Source organism: Polypterus senegalus, chromosome 2, assembly GCF_016835505.1.
Source record: "Polypterus senegalus isolate Bchr_013 chromosome 2, ASM1683550v1, whole genome shotgun sequence".
Taxonomy (NCBI): domain Eukaryota; kingdom Metazoa; phylum Chordata; class Cladistia; order Polypteriformes; family Polypteridae; genus Polypterus; species Polypterus senegalus.
The window spans coordinates 305,405,841-305,424,184 of record NC_053155.1 but is presented as its reverse complement, the minus strand read 5'-3'; the positions used below and the strand labels follow the sequence as shown (position 1 = coordinate 305,424,184).

Sequence of the window (18,344 nt, the reverse complement as noted above, 5' to 3'; positions counted from 1 at the left end):
CCATGCAGCTCGATGCCTTTACCTGATGACCTCACTTGTGTATTGTCAAAAGGAACAATTGAGCTACACAACAAATGACAGCTTACTTGAATGCATCAAGTGCCAAGCAAGACAAAGAGAGGCTTACATCCACCTTTCTTGTGTTTGTGTGTTAATGTGTGTGTGAGTGTGTGTGTCAGAGTGCCCACACTGAGCTGGGATTCACTTTTCTGCTGTAAAAATGTCAAGAGTTAAGAGTCAGTTATGAGAAGTATCTTAATCACTGCTCACCCTGCAATCAGGGATCTCCTAAGCTGTCATTGAGAGCTGTTTCCTGGTGCTTGAGCCTCTTAAATACTCTCTCCCATTACCTGAATTGGATAAGGGCTATTAGAAAGGTACTCTGCAAAGTTAGCAGGGAAAGAAAAATGCATAATTTAAAAGGAGGTTTGTCAAGGGTTTGCAGGTATGTGGTAGGACATGGAAAGTGGAGCTAAAGGAGATGAGGGCTGGGATCGGCCATGTGTGAGGAAAGAAGGGGACAGCCATCACTTTTAATTGCTACTCACTGATGAGTTGTTGTATGTGTTGGGGTTAGGGCTTGGAGTTAATTATTGGGAGCAAGGACTAAAAAAATTAAAAAAGAAATGAAAAGGGTCACTGCTATAAAAGACAGCCCGCCACATTAAATGCTGGCTTCTTATTGAGTCGTCAGGCTGAGTCACATCTCACAGAATGCTAAACAGATCAATTCACTTTTAACTGTTCTATCTATCTATCTATCTATCTATCTATCTATCTATCTATCTATCTATCTATCTATCTATCTATCTATCTATCTATCTATCTATCTATCTATCTATCTAAATTTATTGGAACACCTTAGCTATTAGCTACATGAACAATCCTTATGGACTAAACGTCTCCTATTTTTCTTATGACCTATACCTTTCATACCTATCTGTTCATTAATCTATATATATATATATATATATATATATATATATATATATATATATATATATATATATATATATATATATATATATATATATATATATTATATATATCATTTGCATTCATATCTATCTATCTATCTATCTATCTATCTATCTATCTATCTATCTATCTATCTATCTATCTATCTATCTATCGTGACAAAGGCGCTATACCAGCGCTTGACCCAGCACGGACAGACACGGGAGGCACACTAATAAAACAAAACGTAGTTTTATTTTTCTTTTCTTCTGCCTGTGGGTTACGCCTTCCCCATTCCCACAGGCTCAACACATTCCCACAAGCACATTATCATAATCATCACAGTTCTTCTTCTTTTTTCTACTCCACTCCACCCCAGCAAACTTAGTCCATCTCCTCCCGACTCTGGCTCCTGGAGTGGTGGCTGCTGGCTCCTTTTATAGCCCACCCAAAAGTGCTCCAGGTGTTTGATGACCCATTTCCAGCTGCAAGACCGGGTGTGGCGGAAAGACCGCCCACATGGGCTCAGGAACCACTGCAGCGCGACCTGGTGGAAACCTCTCAGATCTAGACAGGGTCGTAAAGAACTCCATCTCCCATGGAGCACTGAGGGAATCCGAGATGCTACTGCCACCCAGGAGGGCTGTCATCTAGCGTCCCAGGGGAGGTACTGATTAGTCTCTGCCTCTTTCCTCAGACCATATACAGAAGAGGCATCCCAGCTGGGCAAGACAGACATACATACAGACAGACAGACAGGAAAGGCACTATATAACCCATCTATCTATCTATCTATCTATCTATCTATCTATCTATCTATCTATCTATCTATCTATCTATCTATCTATCTATCTATCTATCTATCTATCTATCTATCTATCTATCTATCTATCTGGCTAGCTAGCTAGCTAGCTATCTAAAGATTATATAACGCCTATTTATTTATATAGCACCTTTTATATCTGTTTATCTCCCCTGTATTGGTCCTGAGGGTGTTATTTTTATATTTATTAATTTAATAAGTTGATTGCAGTGAATAATTTAACAAGTGAATTTGACTTTCTGGGTGGCAAGCCGTGAACATGAACCCATGCCACACTGTCGTCTTTCCTCTCCTCTCATTCTGACGTCCTTTCCTGTACGTTTGTAACCTCCAAGCCCATCTTTTTTCACTCTCTCTTTAATATTAAGGTCATTTTGAACGTATATCCAGACTGCTAATTTTTAAACTAGATGGATGTAACAGTATTTTATAATTTCAATGCTCACCACTGCACACGGCATGCCTGATCTGTTTTAAAGGCCTTCTTTCATTGCTTGTAGATATTCCTGTTATCTTGTTAGAGTAAGATGGTGAAACTCTTACTTCAGAATGTTGAGGAGAAGTTGACCATAATTTAAATGTCATAATAAAATTTGGGGGGGAAAAAAAGCAATCAGTGAGTGGCATCACATTGGCGGCCTTCCCCAAACTGCTGTAAGTTTCCTTTTTCTTCTTTTTTAGCTGTTTTCCTACACTATTTCTCACAGCTCCTCTGAATCGGCCTTGCCTATATTCACAGAACTCGTCCCTTTCGCCGTCCGGCATCGGTTGCTAGGAGAAAGTAAAAGGCCTGCATCGGAGACAGGGGGCCAAAGCCAGCGAGCACCATGAATCACAGTTCTTATCAAATCAAACCACTTTGTTCTAACTTTCCCCCCAAAACACCTTTGTTTTTGCTAATGCCACACTTTTCAAAGACCCTCTGTGGGCTTTTGAGATGGGAGTTGCTGCTGCTAAGAGTCCACTTAGGGAAACACAAAGGTTTGCAGACGTATTCATTGGGCCACATTAGTAACAAAGAGTCTCCCAATGAATAGCATCAGTCAGCCTCGTTTGAAATCTTGTGATTAATACCTCCTGGATTTCAGAGCGCCTGGCCGGAGAAGGCACAAGGGAACGACGCCCCGACCCCCAGAAATCGGAATCGCTCTTCAGTATCCACATGTCTGCCTTCCTTTTCTGTATTTTGTTTTTGTTTTCTAGTTTTTGTGGAAAGTTTGAAATTATATTTTTTATGCTAGATTCTGTGTGCCTCCTTATGCTGTAATTGGAAGAAAGTAGTTGAAGACGAGAGAAAGGCATCGTGTTGGAGAGGCAAATAAGCAATCAGACATTCAGTAAGAACAAGCGCTGCTATTTAATGGAATGTACAGCCGTCAGAGTCCTTACAACTGGCATCATAAGTATAATCAAACAATATGGAAGCACTGCTGAAACTGTGCTCACTATAAATAATGCATTTTCAATATTAATAAAGCTTTCTGCATTCCTTATGCACTACATCCATATAGTCATCATAACACAGCAAAACAGCTACAAACTGAAACCGAAAGACTTTCAGGCCAAACTTTAATAATGAAATCTTTATTTTATATAGTAGTACAAACAAAAAGCTTCTAACGGGATACCCATTATCAATCACTCAATCAGCCTGCCACATTAAGTGCCATTAACAGCAGGCGTGGTTACTTCTTATTGGGTTTTCTGGTCTTTCCCTTACATCCCAAAGAAAAGAATGGGACACTAATTTGATCTTTAATCCATCAATCAATTAATCAGTCACTTTTTATAATGTCATGGATGGCATTGCTTGGATATTTTCTGATGAGATGGGTGCCCCCCCAATATGCTGAAGATGCATGTGTGAGGTTAACTGTCATCTCTACTTTGACCCGTTCCTTATCCAGTCGACTATTTCAGTTATTTTGTGTAGTGCCATTAACAAAAGACATGCATGTTCTCCTGGAAGTGGGGCTTCTTCCTATCCCCCAAAGACATGCCTATAAGGTTAGCTGGGGGTCTCCAGATTGACCTGTTATCTATCATCCAAACTGCTCTGACATCAACAGCATGCTTGGGTGTTCTCCAGATAATGCGGATTCATTCCACATTCAAAAAAATGCATGTGAGAGGTTAATGGCCATCTCTACATTGACCCATTATCTGCAATCTCTTATTCTTCAGTTTACATGGCGGCCTCAACATCGTGCAGAGATACGCCATCTCAGATCCATGGACGTCAGGTTAATTGGCACCTCAGCACCGACTCTTTATCAGTCAATGTTTACTTTATAAAGCGTTATGGCACGCTTGACATTCTTGGCACAGTCGGCGCTCCTCCCACATCTCAAAGACGTGTCTGAGGTTAATTGGTGTCTCTGCAGGAACTTGTCATCCGTTAGTCAGGGGAGACTTCATTTTACATAGCGACCTTTATAAGTGGCATGGCTACTGTGGGTTACTGCAACCTCTGATAGATAGATAGATAGATAGATAGATAGATAGATAGATAGATAGATAGATAGATATGAAAGGCACTATATAAATTAAATGAATTGTTATTTTGTTATTATATGATAGATAGATAGATAGATAGATAGATAGATAGATAGATAGATAGATAGATGTGCAAAGGTACTATATGACAGACAGACATACAGGAAAGGCATTAGATAACCCATCTGTCCATCTATCTATCTATCTATCTATCTATCTATCTATCTATCTATCTATCGGGTGGTTACTTTTTTAAATGTCATTCACAATATTTAAACATTGAATGGTTGAAACCCTGCGGTGGGTTGGCACCCTGCCCAGGATTGGTTCCTGCCTTGTGCCCTGTGTTGGCTGGGATTGGCTCCAGCAGACCCCCGTGACCCTGTATTTGGATTCAGCGGGTTAGGAAATGGATGGATGGATGGTTGAAACCACAGAACAGGAGACATACTAGAAACTACAATGCTGTGTGTATAATAGTGAGTTACAGTATGTGCAAAGTAGGAGGCGTGTACAAGGGAGTAGTGGAGGAGCAAACTGATTATGAATTGTGTATTTATTATGCACAATTATATAACTTTATGTGCAGAGTATGAGGCGTGTACGGGGCGATAGTAGGGGAGTAATGCAATCATTAACTTTCTTGTGAAATTGTTACATATCTGTTAACTGCATATTACTGCTGTGTTCATGTTTTTATTATTGTGCAAAATAAAGTTTATTTTAAAATTATCTATCAATTATATAGTGCTTTTCATGTCTATCTATCTATCTATCTATCTATCTATCTATCTATCTATCTATCTATCTATCTATCTATCTACTGTATCTAATTCATTTTGTGCCATTAATAGTATGCTTGGTTCATTCCACAGCCAACTGGTATGTTTGTATTGATAATCAATCAATCAGTCTGTCACTCACTCTTTTATATACAGTAGTACCCTTATCTACACACATGGACTCTCTTCAGGCACTGGCTTTTCTTCCACCATAATAAAGAAGTGCGTGTGAAGTTGGTCGGTGTTTCTGAATTCTCCTGTTACCTGTGAATGTAACTCTCAGTATTTATTTAGTTTGGTGTCCTGGATAGCGTATGTGGATTTTGTGACGTTAATTGGCGAATTTGCCCTGACCCACCGTCATCATTCAGACAATCAATCTTTATTGCATATCGTGCTCTTAAAATGTTGGCTGGGTGCTTTGAGTTGTTCCTCCATCCCAAAGGCCTGCCTGATTTTTTCTTCAGTATATCCAAGATGACCAGTTATCAATCAGTCAGTGAATCGTTTATGTAAGATGCACATGCAAGTTTAATCCATATCTCTAAAATGACATGTTATTGGTCATTTATTCAATCTGTCAATGGATATCTCACTTTGCACTGTTAATAGCAAACAGATCCAGATATGAACGTTGCAGTCCTCTATTGTGTTTTTTTTTTTCTATGTGGATTCCCACAAATTGTGAACTCCACATTAGAACAAGATGTGATGACACCTGGGATGGATCAGTGGTGCAGTGACCAGGGGATGTGCGTGGAGTTTGCATGTTCTCCTTGTGCCCACATGGCTTCTGTTCTCGCATGTCATTTTCTGCTTTGCCTGTTAGGTCATTTACTGCCTCTGATGGAGCCAATGTGATTGATATTGGGTGGGTGACCAACTGTTAGTGTCCTGTCCGGTGATATGTCTATAGCCGCTGGGGTAAACTTTGTCATCAAATAAACTTGTAATGGGAAAACTCAGATCAGAAAAGTGATGGCTGGACAGATTGTCCTTTTTCTAAGCGAAGGGCCTTTTCAAAGTTGATCAGATGTCCTTACAGTTAATGATGAATCATAGCCTTAAATCCAGAGGAGCTAACATGGCAATGAAATAATCACCTTAAACATACCTCATCATGTGGCTGCCATCACAGGAGTCAGTAATGTGTTAAGTTGAAAGACAGTAGATGAAGCCACAGCGTTACTTTTGCCTCTTGACACTCTTCTATGGCCTTGCTGCATATTTTCCACTTGACGGTGATTTCTTCTGCTTACACCTTATGCAGGCTTTGTCCATATATGTTTAAATAATCAAAAGATGGTCATGCCGGTTTTACTTGATTGATTGCTCCTGTACGTTTACTCTGTTTAGCTATTTTGATATTGAAATTATGATGAATTGCTTTTTAAAAGGATGCCTGCCTGTCAGCGTAATGGGACCCGTATGATATGCCGAGAGCAGGACGTGTTGAACCTACCGAGGTAAAGGCCGATGCCAGACACCTGCGTGCCAGCGTGATTTACATTTCCATACATAGCCAACTAAGCATGGAAGACCACAGCCTTGGCGCTCCCTTTGTTTCTGTGCTGGCATTTTTATAACACAGCCGGCAACACTTCACATGACGGCCTGCTGGAAGAAAGTACCTTTGTGCTGTCACTGAGATCGAACTCCGCTGAGTGACTTTGAGTGGGATGGGATATTTGATTTACAATATTTACTGGCTGGCATTAAATGATGGTGCAGATAAAGAACGTACAGGATGTGTTCTTGGCATGCTTTCAGTCTTAAACTATTTGTGTGCACATACTGTATAGAGCAGGGGTGTGCAACTCTGGTCCTGGGGGTCCGCAGTGGCTTCATCTATCTATCTATCTATCTATCTATCTATCTATCTATCTATCTATCTATCTATCTATCATACAGTGTCTTTCACTATCTATCTATCTATCATACAGTGCCTTTCACTATCTATCTATCTATCTATCTATCTATCTATCTATCTATCTATCTATCTATCTATCTATCTATCTATCTATAGTGCCTTACATATCTATCTATCTATCTATCTATCTATCTATCTATCTATCTATCTATCTATCTATCTATCTATCTATCTATCATACAGTGCCTTTCACTATCTATCTATCTATCTATCTATCTATCTATCTATCTATCTATCTATCTATCTATCTATCTATCATACAGTGCCTTTCACATCTATCTATCTATCTATCTATCTATCTATCTATCTATCTATCTATCTATCTATCTATCTATCTATCTATCTATCTATCTATCTATCTATCTATCTATCTATCACTCTTTTATATAGTCCCATTATCTGCACACATGCGTGTGTAGCTGGTCGGTGTTTCTGAATTCTCCTGTTACCTATGAATGTAACTCTCAGTATTTATTTAGTTTGCTGTCCTGGACAGTGTATGTAGATTTTGTGATGTTAATTGGCATATTTGCCTTTTCCCACCGTCATCATTCTGACAATCAATCTTTTTTGTATATCGTGCTCTTAGAATTACTTTGTTTATTACAAAAACCAGTAAAAGATGTGTCTAATGTTAATAAAGCCTTCATCAGACTTTCTGCATTGATGAGCCGGCTTAATGATTTGTCTAAAGGTAGAGTGTAAAGGCCAGTTTAATTAAGGGATTTCTCTTTGAGGTTTTAATAGAACAGCTGTAAAGAGCCTTGCAGGAACTCCGAGACGCCCCCGTGACGCTGTGTGAAAAATGGAAGAAAACTCGCTTGAGGAGAACGTACACTGCCCCACTTTTTATTTTCCTGAAGTGATTTTTGGCGAGATTTCCGAGGTGATAATTAAAGATTCATTAAAGTGGAGGCAGGTGATGGGAAGCGGTGACAGCAGCCTGTTTGGTTTTATGACAGTTGAGGAAGGTTTCAGTAGTTTCTTTTCTTCCCCCCCCCCTCCCCACCCCATGTCTTCTGTACCTCGGTTACAATTCTGTAACAAGGTGGGCTATGTCTGCTCTCGTTCCCTTCTGTCGAACACACTGCCATTCATTTCTAATTATAGAGCAGGTTTTGCTTCCTACTGATTGCTAATCAGGCAGTGTTAATGAGCCATTGCCTGCTTTTCTGAGATCAAAATCTCATCAATATTTAAAAAGACACAAGCATTTGTTTATTGATTAAAATGTAACCCTTAGCTTCACCTTTATACAGGTGAATGATTTTTAATAAAATCAAGTTTAAATTTAATTTGAAACTCATTAACAGCTCAATCTCACTTATTAATGAACTATTGCATTAGTCGATCACTTGTTGGTTTGACGAGGTGGCACCGTGTCATGAACTCTGATGTCCGGAAACGGATGGGCGTTGCACCCATCATGGAAAAGATGTGTGAGGCAAGGCTACGATGGTATGGGTGATGAATTTCCAGAATGGCTCTGCGCCATATATATATATATTTTTTTTTTGGTTCTTTATTTTGCCTTATACGGTTTATTGCATTAAGAATTTGTTAGTTTTCACAAAACCCTTGGGGTTAGAGCGCACAGTACGGCACCCCTGAAGCGATTGCAGGTTAAGGGTCTTGCTCAAGGGTGGGAGTGGGATCTCTTTTGGCAGTAAACAGGATTTGAACCGGCAGTCTTCTGGATACCAGCACATGTCCTTATCCTCAGAGCTACCAGGAGATGAGCAGTGCCTGAGCTTTACCAGAGTTCTGCCCAATGAGATCAATTTTTGGAGTTTTTCACTCCCACTCTCAAAGTCCTTTAAGCTGTCAAATACTTTTTTAACTGATGAGTGGCTCCCATCTAACCACTCTACTTGATTGATGGAGTGCTGCCAAGATGGACTTCCTTCTCACGGGTTCTCCATCTCAGCAGACGACTTTTGAAGCCGGAGTAACTATTGGGTTCTTGATCATCTCCCTAACCAAGGTCCTTCTTGCCAGATCACTCAGCTTGGCCGGATGACCAACACTTAGAAGAGTCCTGGTGGTTCCAAAACTTCTTCCATTTTACAATTAGCATTGCCACTCGGCTCCTCGAAACACTCAAAGCTTTAGAATTGGCTCGATCCCCTTGCCCTGATCTACACATCACCACAGTTTGATCGCAATGGTCTACAGCGAGTTCTCTTAGAATTCATGGCTTGACTTTGGTCCTGGCATGCAGATTGGATTGTTGGACCTCATACACACAGGTACATGTGTGCCTTTCTAAATGACGTCCAATCAGTTTATTTAGTTAACTGAATTCCAATCAAGTTCTCAAGGAGAATTAAAGCAACCAGGATGCACCTGGGTGACAAAGCATAAGATATGAATATTTATAGGAATGACAGATTTTCGATTTGAAATAAATTTGCAGACCTTTCTAAGCTCAGCAGTTAATGGGTTATTGAGTGTAGATTGTTATGCAAAAATGAAATTTACAATAGAATAAATTGTGCAGAAAGTGCAAGGGTCTGAAAATCTTCACTGTACCCCAAGATGTTCCGTCATCCCATACAGGCCTGGTTCTGGCAGGCTGTGGTTTGACTCAACCCTGACCTGAAAACATTTGGATGGATAATCATATCAAACATGATATTGTTAGCAGAACACAGTCATTAATAGGTTTTTCTTTGGCAAATTTATGCTAGCTTGACTTGCTATGAAGAATACAATTATTCTTCAAAACTAATCGGATGATTAATTATCTCTGTTATTCATGGTCGTTTACGATACGAAGGGAGAATGTGCAGCTCGGAAATGTGAGAAAGAATTGCACACAATGACCGTGGTTGTTTATGTGCCCTGGGTTTTTGTTTAGCAAATTCCAGGCTTCATTGAAAAAAGCCAAATTAGACGAGGGTAGACAAAATAAGGCCAGTGAGCGGTGATCGACATCTCAAACGTTTTTGTCCTCTCGTTGCATTCTTGTTTTCTTTCTTGTTTAAATCAGAAAATTAGAAAAGGGAAGCGACCGAATGATATACTTCATAGTGTCTTTTTGTGTTCTTTCAGAAGAGCAAGCCTTTTGATGGCACATGAGGGTAAAGCGTAAACATGAACTTTGGAGAGAACTTCAGAAGTTGAAAAGACAAAAGACCGGGTGTGGGATGCTCGCTTACTGTCATGTGCCTTTCTGTCAAAATCTTTATTTTAGAAATGTTGAACATTTAATCTATCATTCCAACCATCTTTAAAACCCGTAATTTGATTAATTTTTTCAGATTTAAAAATAAAATTTGGACATTGGGCTTCAGTAGGCTTTGCGCCATGGGAACCAAGTTACCCAAACTATTCTCTAACATTTCAGTAATTATTTACGGCTCTGATGCTGATCTTTCTGACCATAAAATAGGTCATTATGATAGCAATTGGCAAAAAGAATCCATAATTAATTGCAGAATTATGGTAACTGAGAGTTCCTCTAGAGCAGGGGGTCACCAACTCCAGTCCTGAAGGACCACCGTGGCTGCAGGTTTTCATTCTAACCCTTTTTTAATGAGTGCCCTGTTTGTGCTGCTAATTAACTTCTTATGGATTCATTTTAATTGACTTCTCTTTTAAGATTTGTTCCTCTGAATTGCTTCATTCCTTTCCTTAAATGGCACCCAAAGAGAAATGAAATGCGACGAGAGGGAGCCAAGAGAAGACCAACTATGTCAGGGCCTCAAACTCCAACTAATTTCACTCCAACCGGTTCCATAATTAGTTGCCCAGTCTTGTCGTTAACTACATCGTTTCTTTAATTCTGTGTCTTGTTTCTGCTCTCATGTTGCATTAGCAGACATTTACGAAACTGTTGATTTTCTCTTTTCTAGCACTGATAAAATGTTTTGTGGATCTGAGCAGATCAACATTCCTGAGACCTTCACCTTTCTTTATTTTCAGATATCGTGTGATGGACACCAGTTGTTTTGACGCATTTTGTATCCCGTTATTGTTTGGCCGCTAATTAAGGGGTCTAAGTCCTCAAGAACAAGTCAATTAAAATTAGTTCAAAAAAAGTTAATTAGCAGCAAAAACAGGGCACTGATGAAGAAGATGATTAGAATGAAAACCTGCAGCCATGGTGGTCCTCCAGGATCAGAGTTGGCGACCCCTCCATAGTACAGAAATGGCACTTGTTAAAATTACCAACGACCTCCTTATGGCTGCTGACTCCGGTTTAATTACTATTCTCTTTACTTGATCTGAGTGCGGCCTTTGATACTATTTGTCACACTACTCTCCTTAATAGATTATCTTTGATTGGCATTACCCACACTCCACTTGATTGGTTCAGATCCTACCTGTCAGGCCGCACTCAGTGTGTTCAGCTTAAAACTTTCACATCCCAACCCACCACTTTTACTTCAGGTGTGTCCCAGAACTCTGTCCTGGGGCCTCTTCTTTTCATTATTTACCTCCTTCACCTCGGTAATATATACTTTGTATATAGACTATACTTTCTATATAGACTATACTTTCTGAGAAGGTTGGCATCCTTCAACATCTGCAGTAAGATGCTGCAGTTGTTCTACCAGACGGTTGTGGCGAGTGCCCTCTTCTACGCGGTGGTGTGCTGGGGTGGCAGCATAAAGATGAAAGACGCCTCACGCCTGGACAAACTTGTTAAGAAGGCAGGCTCTATTGTAGGAGTAAAGTTGGACAGTTTAACATCTGTGGCAGAGCGACGGGCATTAAGCAAACTCCTGTCAATCATGAAGAATCCACTGCATCCACTGAACAGTGTCATCTCCAGACAGAGGAGCAGCTTCAGTGACAGACTTTTGTCACTGTCCTGCTCCACTGACAGACTGAGGAGATCGTTCCTCCCCCATACTTTGCGACTCTTCAATTCCACCCGGGGGAGTAAATGCTATCATTAATTTTATTAAAATTTTTTTCATTTTTTTATTTTTATTTTTATTACTATTTAATTTAATATTGTTTCTTTGTATCAGTATACTGCTGCTGGATTATGTGAATTTCCCCTTGGGATTAATAAAGTATCTATCTATCTATCTATCTATCTATCTATCTATCTATCTATCTATCTATCTATCTATCTATCTATCTATCTATCTATCTATCTATCTATCTATCTATTTCGTAAATATAACATTAATTTTTACAGTTACGCTGATGACACCCAGCTCTACCTTGGCAGTAAACCCACCTCTTCCTTTCCACCATCTTCACTTATTGACTGCATTGCTGAAATTGAATCCTGGTTTTATTTTCTTAAATTAAACAGTGATAAAACTGAAGTTTTCCTCATTGGTACCAAATCAACATTATCTAAAGCTGATAATCTTTCACTTGTCATTGATAACTCCTTTGTTTTCACTTCACCTCAGGTCAAGAGTCTGGGTGTCATCCTGACAGTACTCTATCATTCCAATCTCACGTTAATGACATCACCCGGTCTGCTTAATTGCACCTACGTAATATTAAATCGCATCCACCCCTCCCTCACTACCCATACCACTGCCATAGTTGTTCACCATCTTGTTATTTCTCGTCTGGACTATTGCAATTCCCTCCTGTATGGTCTCTCTAATAAATCTCTCCATAAGGTTCAGCTGGTCCACAATTCTGCTGCCCACATCATTACTCAAACCTCATCTATTCACAGTATTACTCCGGTCTTACAGCAGCTTCATTGGCTCCCGATTAAGTTTTGAATTGGTTTTAAAATTCTTCTGTTAACATTTAAGGCCATTCATAACCTCACCCCTCTGAACTTCTTCATGTTGCCATTCCCTCTCGTAACCTTAGATCCTCTTCCTCCGTCCACCTGACTGTCCCTCTCGCCCGTCTAACCACCATTGGGAGAGGAGCATTCAGCTGTTAAGCTTGCAAGCTCTGAAACTCATTAACTGCTGAGCTTAGAAATACTGAATCATTCTCAACTTTCAAATCTAAACTCTTCAAAATGGCCCTTTCTCTATGATTACAATGGCTTTGTTTGGTTTTAACTTTTTATATTTTCTTTATTTTCTGATATTTTAAGTTTTGTTTATATTGTGCCTTTTCATTTATTGTTTGTTCGGCGTCCTTGAGTGCTTATTAAGGCACCTTGTAAAAATAAAATGTATTATTATTATTTATTATTACTGTGAGAGGAACTTTAAAGTCACAGCACTTATGGGCAACATCAGAACACAACAAGAGAGAAATGAATGGGAAGCTAAACTCACGCTAAAATCTAACACATTACAACATGGTTTAAACAGAGGCAAGAGTTGTATGGCCAGACATGAGGATTGTTTGCATCTCTAAGACTGAAACAGACAACCTGACTACAGACCCACATTATATGGAAAAACTCAGAAACTTCAAATGACTTTGTTGGACAGTTATCTTATCCAAAGATCTTGACCATACATTGATCTTCTCTCTTGTTAAATGAATCTTATCCTGATGGAGTCTATTATTTTTTACATTTAAGATGTCTCACTTAAAGGTTTTCCAATGTTGTCTCTGTCCTGGTGTCTTTATAAGCACAGGGAACTCCAGTCTCTCTATTACATCTCGCCTGATGAAGGGGCCTGAGTTGCCTCAAAAGCCTGCATATTGTAATCTTTTTAGTTAGCCAATAAAAGGTGTCATATCGTATTATATTCAGCTCAGTTCAGGGTTGCATTGGGCCACAGTATTGAGCATACTTAAGGGAAGAAGCAGCCCTGTCCAGGATGTCCAGTCCCTGGCATGGCCCACTAACACATACACCTATACTCAGCCATTTTAGAGTTACCAAAGATTTTTAAATAAATAAATAAATTTAAGCAACCAGAGGAAAGTTTAGACACCGGGAGATGGTGACAACTCCACAGTGATAGTATCTGGTTTTGTGATTCAAAATCCAGGAAATGGAAGCATCACACACTGCTCAGAATGTGTGTTCGGTTACATTTTGTCTGAAGAAGGGGCCTGAGTTGTCTTGAAAGCCTACATATTGTCATTTTTCTAGTTAGCCAATAAAAGGTGTCATTTTGCTTGACTTCTCACCACATCCATAATGGCTAACACGGTACAACTCCCTAGTACATTAGCCACACTCCTAAAGTCGTCTCCATTGCTACATACTGATAAACCCATTGACTGAAAAAATTAATGCAATCTAACATGAATGATATTGATATTATTAATATAAAACCTCCAGCTGCAAAGATGTAAGTGCTTTAGTAAATGCATCCTGCAATTAATTCACTGTGATATGAAGCAGTCACACCATGTATGAACCTTAAACTTTAAAAGAAATCTTAATAAATCCTGACGCAAGATGTAGCTTAGATTGATTAAATATTTGGCCTCTTTATTGATGACAGATCTGAACAGTTAACCCTCGGGGTCCAAAGGTTAAACCATTGCCATTTTACTTAGATGGCCTGGCCTCCCTGCTGAGCGATCAGCGACAAATCATATTTAGAATCTTATTTTAATGACCGTCTGTGTTTCTTCAAAAAATGTCAGTCCATCATGCCCTTGTTCCAATGATGTGTGTATTGAGTACAGCAGAATGATGACATCCTACCAAAATTTTTCTTTGCTCTTTACTGTAACATAAATTTTTAAGTCTCCTTAATATAATTCAGGGTCATATGGCAGGAATCAACACAGGGGAGCCGGGCCGTCTGCAGTGCCCACCTGCACAAAAGGCCATGTCAGAGTTGTCAACTAACTGAGCAGGCACATCTTTGAAATGTGGGAGGAAAAACTCAAGTACAGTGGTACCTCGGTATACGTCCTTAATCCGTTCCAGACCCTTTTACTTATACCAAACAGGACGTATACCAAACTAATTTTTCCCATAAGAAATAAAGGGAAAATGATTAATCTGTTCCTATGAAAAAATTCCAATTGTTATTGGCATATTATACATCGATGGGGTTGTATAAAATAATTTAAACACTGCTTAATACTAAAATACATAAATACAAAAGCAATTAGATGAAATAAATGAAAATTTAACCTCACTTTACTTTTTAATAACGTCTTTGTTTTTCACAATCATAGATACCGTCATTCTCGGCATACGGTATGCAGCAGCCATGTCCCGGATACGCATACCTCCTTCATACTTTTCAACAACCAATTCAAATTTATGTGAAAAAACACAATATCATGTGAAAATTCACATAGCAACTGGCGTACTGGCACTCGTGGGCAGTCATGGCTTTGTCTCGAGAGAAGTAAACAAGGTTAGCGCGCGAGTTGTATTCCAAACAAAGGTCGTATACCAAGCAAAATTTTTCACGTCCAAGCAGGATGTATACCAAGTTGCACTTATTCCAAAGTGGACATATACCAAGGAACCACTGTACTTGGTATTGGTGTGTATGGGGGGGCATCACGGTGACCACAACCAAGCATATATATATATTGTAAGAATGCTAGTGGTCGCTGTCGCCCTGGTAAACCCAACAGACAGACACACAGACACAGGGTAAAAGCACTAAGAAGATATTTAATCTTTTTCTTCTTTAAATCGTGCTCCTCCAGCACCACAGCCGCCAATAAACACAATAAATCTCTAAGCACAATAATACACAATATTCTTCACCTCCACACCTCCCAGCAAGTTCTGTCCTACTCCTCCCGACTCCGGCTCTCTTGCTGGGTTCCCATCAGTCCTTTAAATAGTCTTTGACCCGGAAGTGCTTCTGTCCTTCCAATCATGTGACTGGCTGACACTTCCGGGTCTACTGAAGAACTGATATTTTCTTCAGCCCGGAAGTACTTCGGGGCTTCTGTCCTCATGACTACCTCGTACTTCCAGGATAAAAGAAAAGAATACGCCTCCAGGTCCTTTGACAGCTCAACCTGGCAGCACCCACGGCACCCAACAGAACTGAGAAATCGAAGTTCAAGTTCCAGGATGCCCTGCGGGGATCTGGGGCACCACTACAATCCATGGGAGCTGCCATCTAGCGTTTTGGGGAAAGCAGTGTCAGCAAGTAGCTGCCTTCCCCCATCCTTCCATTCCCGGGGCGTCCCAGTCGGGTGAGCTGCCGGCTGTCCATTACATCCATTATATATATATATATATATATATATATATATATATATATATATATATATATATATATAATAGAGTTACACACACACATTTATATTTTTACACAGTATAGTTTTTGTCAACTTTTTGGAGGTATTGTGTAATAAAGCACACCTTTATTTGAACCCAGGACTGTATTTGTGTGATCATGTTGGGGTTTGGGTCTTCCATCACAATAGACAGATATGAACTGCACATTACAAATGATAAATATATATACATACAAAATATATGGTTGAATAGTTTTACTGTCAAATAATGCAAAGCGTACGCGACACATGTTTCGCCCTTATTTTGGGCTAATCAGGTGTACACACTCACTGCACCCCCTCTCGGGGAATCGAACCTCAGACGTTAGCGTCACAGGTGAAGCTTCTTTACGTTGTGCCACAACGTGTAGTTTGTTTATTTGACAGTATGTAGATCGGGGTAATTACATTCATGGCATTCGTAGTCTGAATCACAATCTGATTGTAAGGGTGGTTACCTATCAGGTAACACTTGTGGTTTATATTACATAGTTTACTGTCAAATAATGCAATGAGTATGCGACTCGTATTTCGCCCTTATTTGGGCTTATCAGGCGTAAACACTCCACTGCACCCCTCTGGGGAATCGAACCTTTGACGTCAGTGGCAGAGGCAAAGCTCCTTTACGTTGCGCCACGGCGTGTGGTCCTCTGACGTCCGAGGTTCGATTCCCCACAATGGGTGCAGTGGAGTGTGTACACCTGATGAGCCCAAATAATGGCGAAACATGTGTCGCGTACTCTTTGCATTATTTGACAGTAAACTATGTAACATTCTATGATCTGCTTCTCGCAACTGAGAGGGCGTGATGAATGTTTGCCGACTGGCAGCCCAGCCACATGCATTACCTGGTAGGTAACCACCCATACAATGAAATCGGGACACAGACTACGGATGCTATGAATATATATATGTATATACAGTATATATATATATATATATATATATATATATATATATATATATATATATATATATATATATACGTATATATATATATATATATATATATATATATATATATATATATATATATGTATATAGATTAGTAAACAGGCATACTGTTGGTCATAAAAACATAAAAATGTAACAAATAAGAGGAGACTGTTCAGTCCATCAGGATTGCTTATTTTTAGCTAATAGCTAAGCTGTTCCAAGATAGATAGATAGAGTGAAAGGCACTATATAATAGATAGATATGAAAGACTCTACAGTATATAAGATAGATAGATAGATAGATAGATTCAAAGACACCCCATAACCTCCCAAAGGCACTATACCTGAAATGATTGCTAACAGATCAATGGAGATTTCCACAACAGGATTAGAAATCAGCAGTAGCCTCCACAGGTGAGAAACCTGTCTTGAATATTTGGATGTGATAACAGTCAAAACCCAAGAGACACCTCTCCATGTGCCAGCATGCATTGTGACTGTGGAGGAACAGAAGTGCCAGGGTTGAGGGATGCTTTGTATGAACCCCACTTGTCCAGATCAAAGGTCTCAAACCTGGAAATTAAATCCTAAGATCTGAGGTGGTGTGCATAGCTGTCCCACCCAACATATTCCTTTTCTTTTAATATTTTATTATAACCAGTAATCACAGCAATAAATTGTATTTATAGAAAGATGTCGTCCTTGAAAATGTTTTGGAGACAGTAGTTAAAGTGGATTGTTTTCATTTCTGGATATCTTACTTTGCCCTCTCCAGGGTCTATAAACCTTATCCATTATGATGCAAGCTTAGACTTTGTAGGCTTTGATAGGCAAGAACAATTAAAGCTGTCCTCTGAATTTTCCCTCTCATGATGAAGTTTTCATGGCAATTCTCCGGTGACTAAAAGAGAAGATAGCAAATCATTTTTGAATTCCTTTTTTCTTCCCTTCTAATTACGCACTCCGTGCAATTTGCTGGAATCCTGCTTAGTCTTAAAGAGTTTTAGCCTGAAGTGTGAGTCCCCAGAGGGCCGTTTTACCTTGTTTCCTATTTCAAATCACATCCATGTATAAAAAAGTAGTCAACACGACGGAAAGAAGCCCTAATGACAGGAGTCGGAACTCCTCAATGCATATGAAAATGTATGAGTTTTTCTCGATCTCTAGGGGCCACGAACTTGGAGGGCGGCAAAAAGCTTTCTACTTAAAGGGACATTTGTCATGGTGGAGAGATTAAGGTGGTGGTAATGTATGGCAAACTAGGTCTCCACAGTGAATAAAAATTCCAGTGTCACATTTGTCTTAATGG

General features: G+C 39.5%; 1 protein-coding gene across 5 annotated transcripts in view; it reads left to right on the top strand.

Moving 5' to 3' along the window:
• Positions 1–18,344, top strand: part of robo2 (roundabout, axon guidance receptor, homolog 2 (Drosophila)) — a 748,943-nt gene that overhangs the window by 7,197 nt on the left and 723,402 nt on the right. The window lies entirely within an intron of this gene.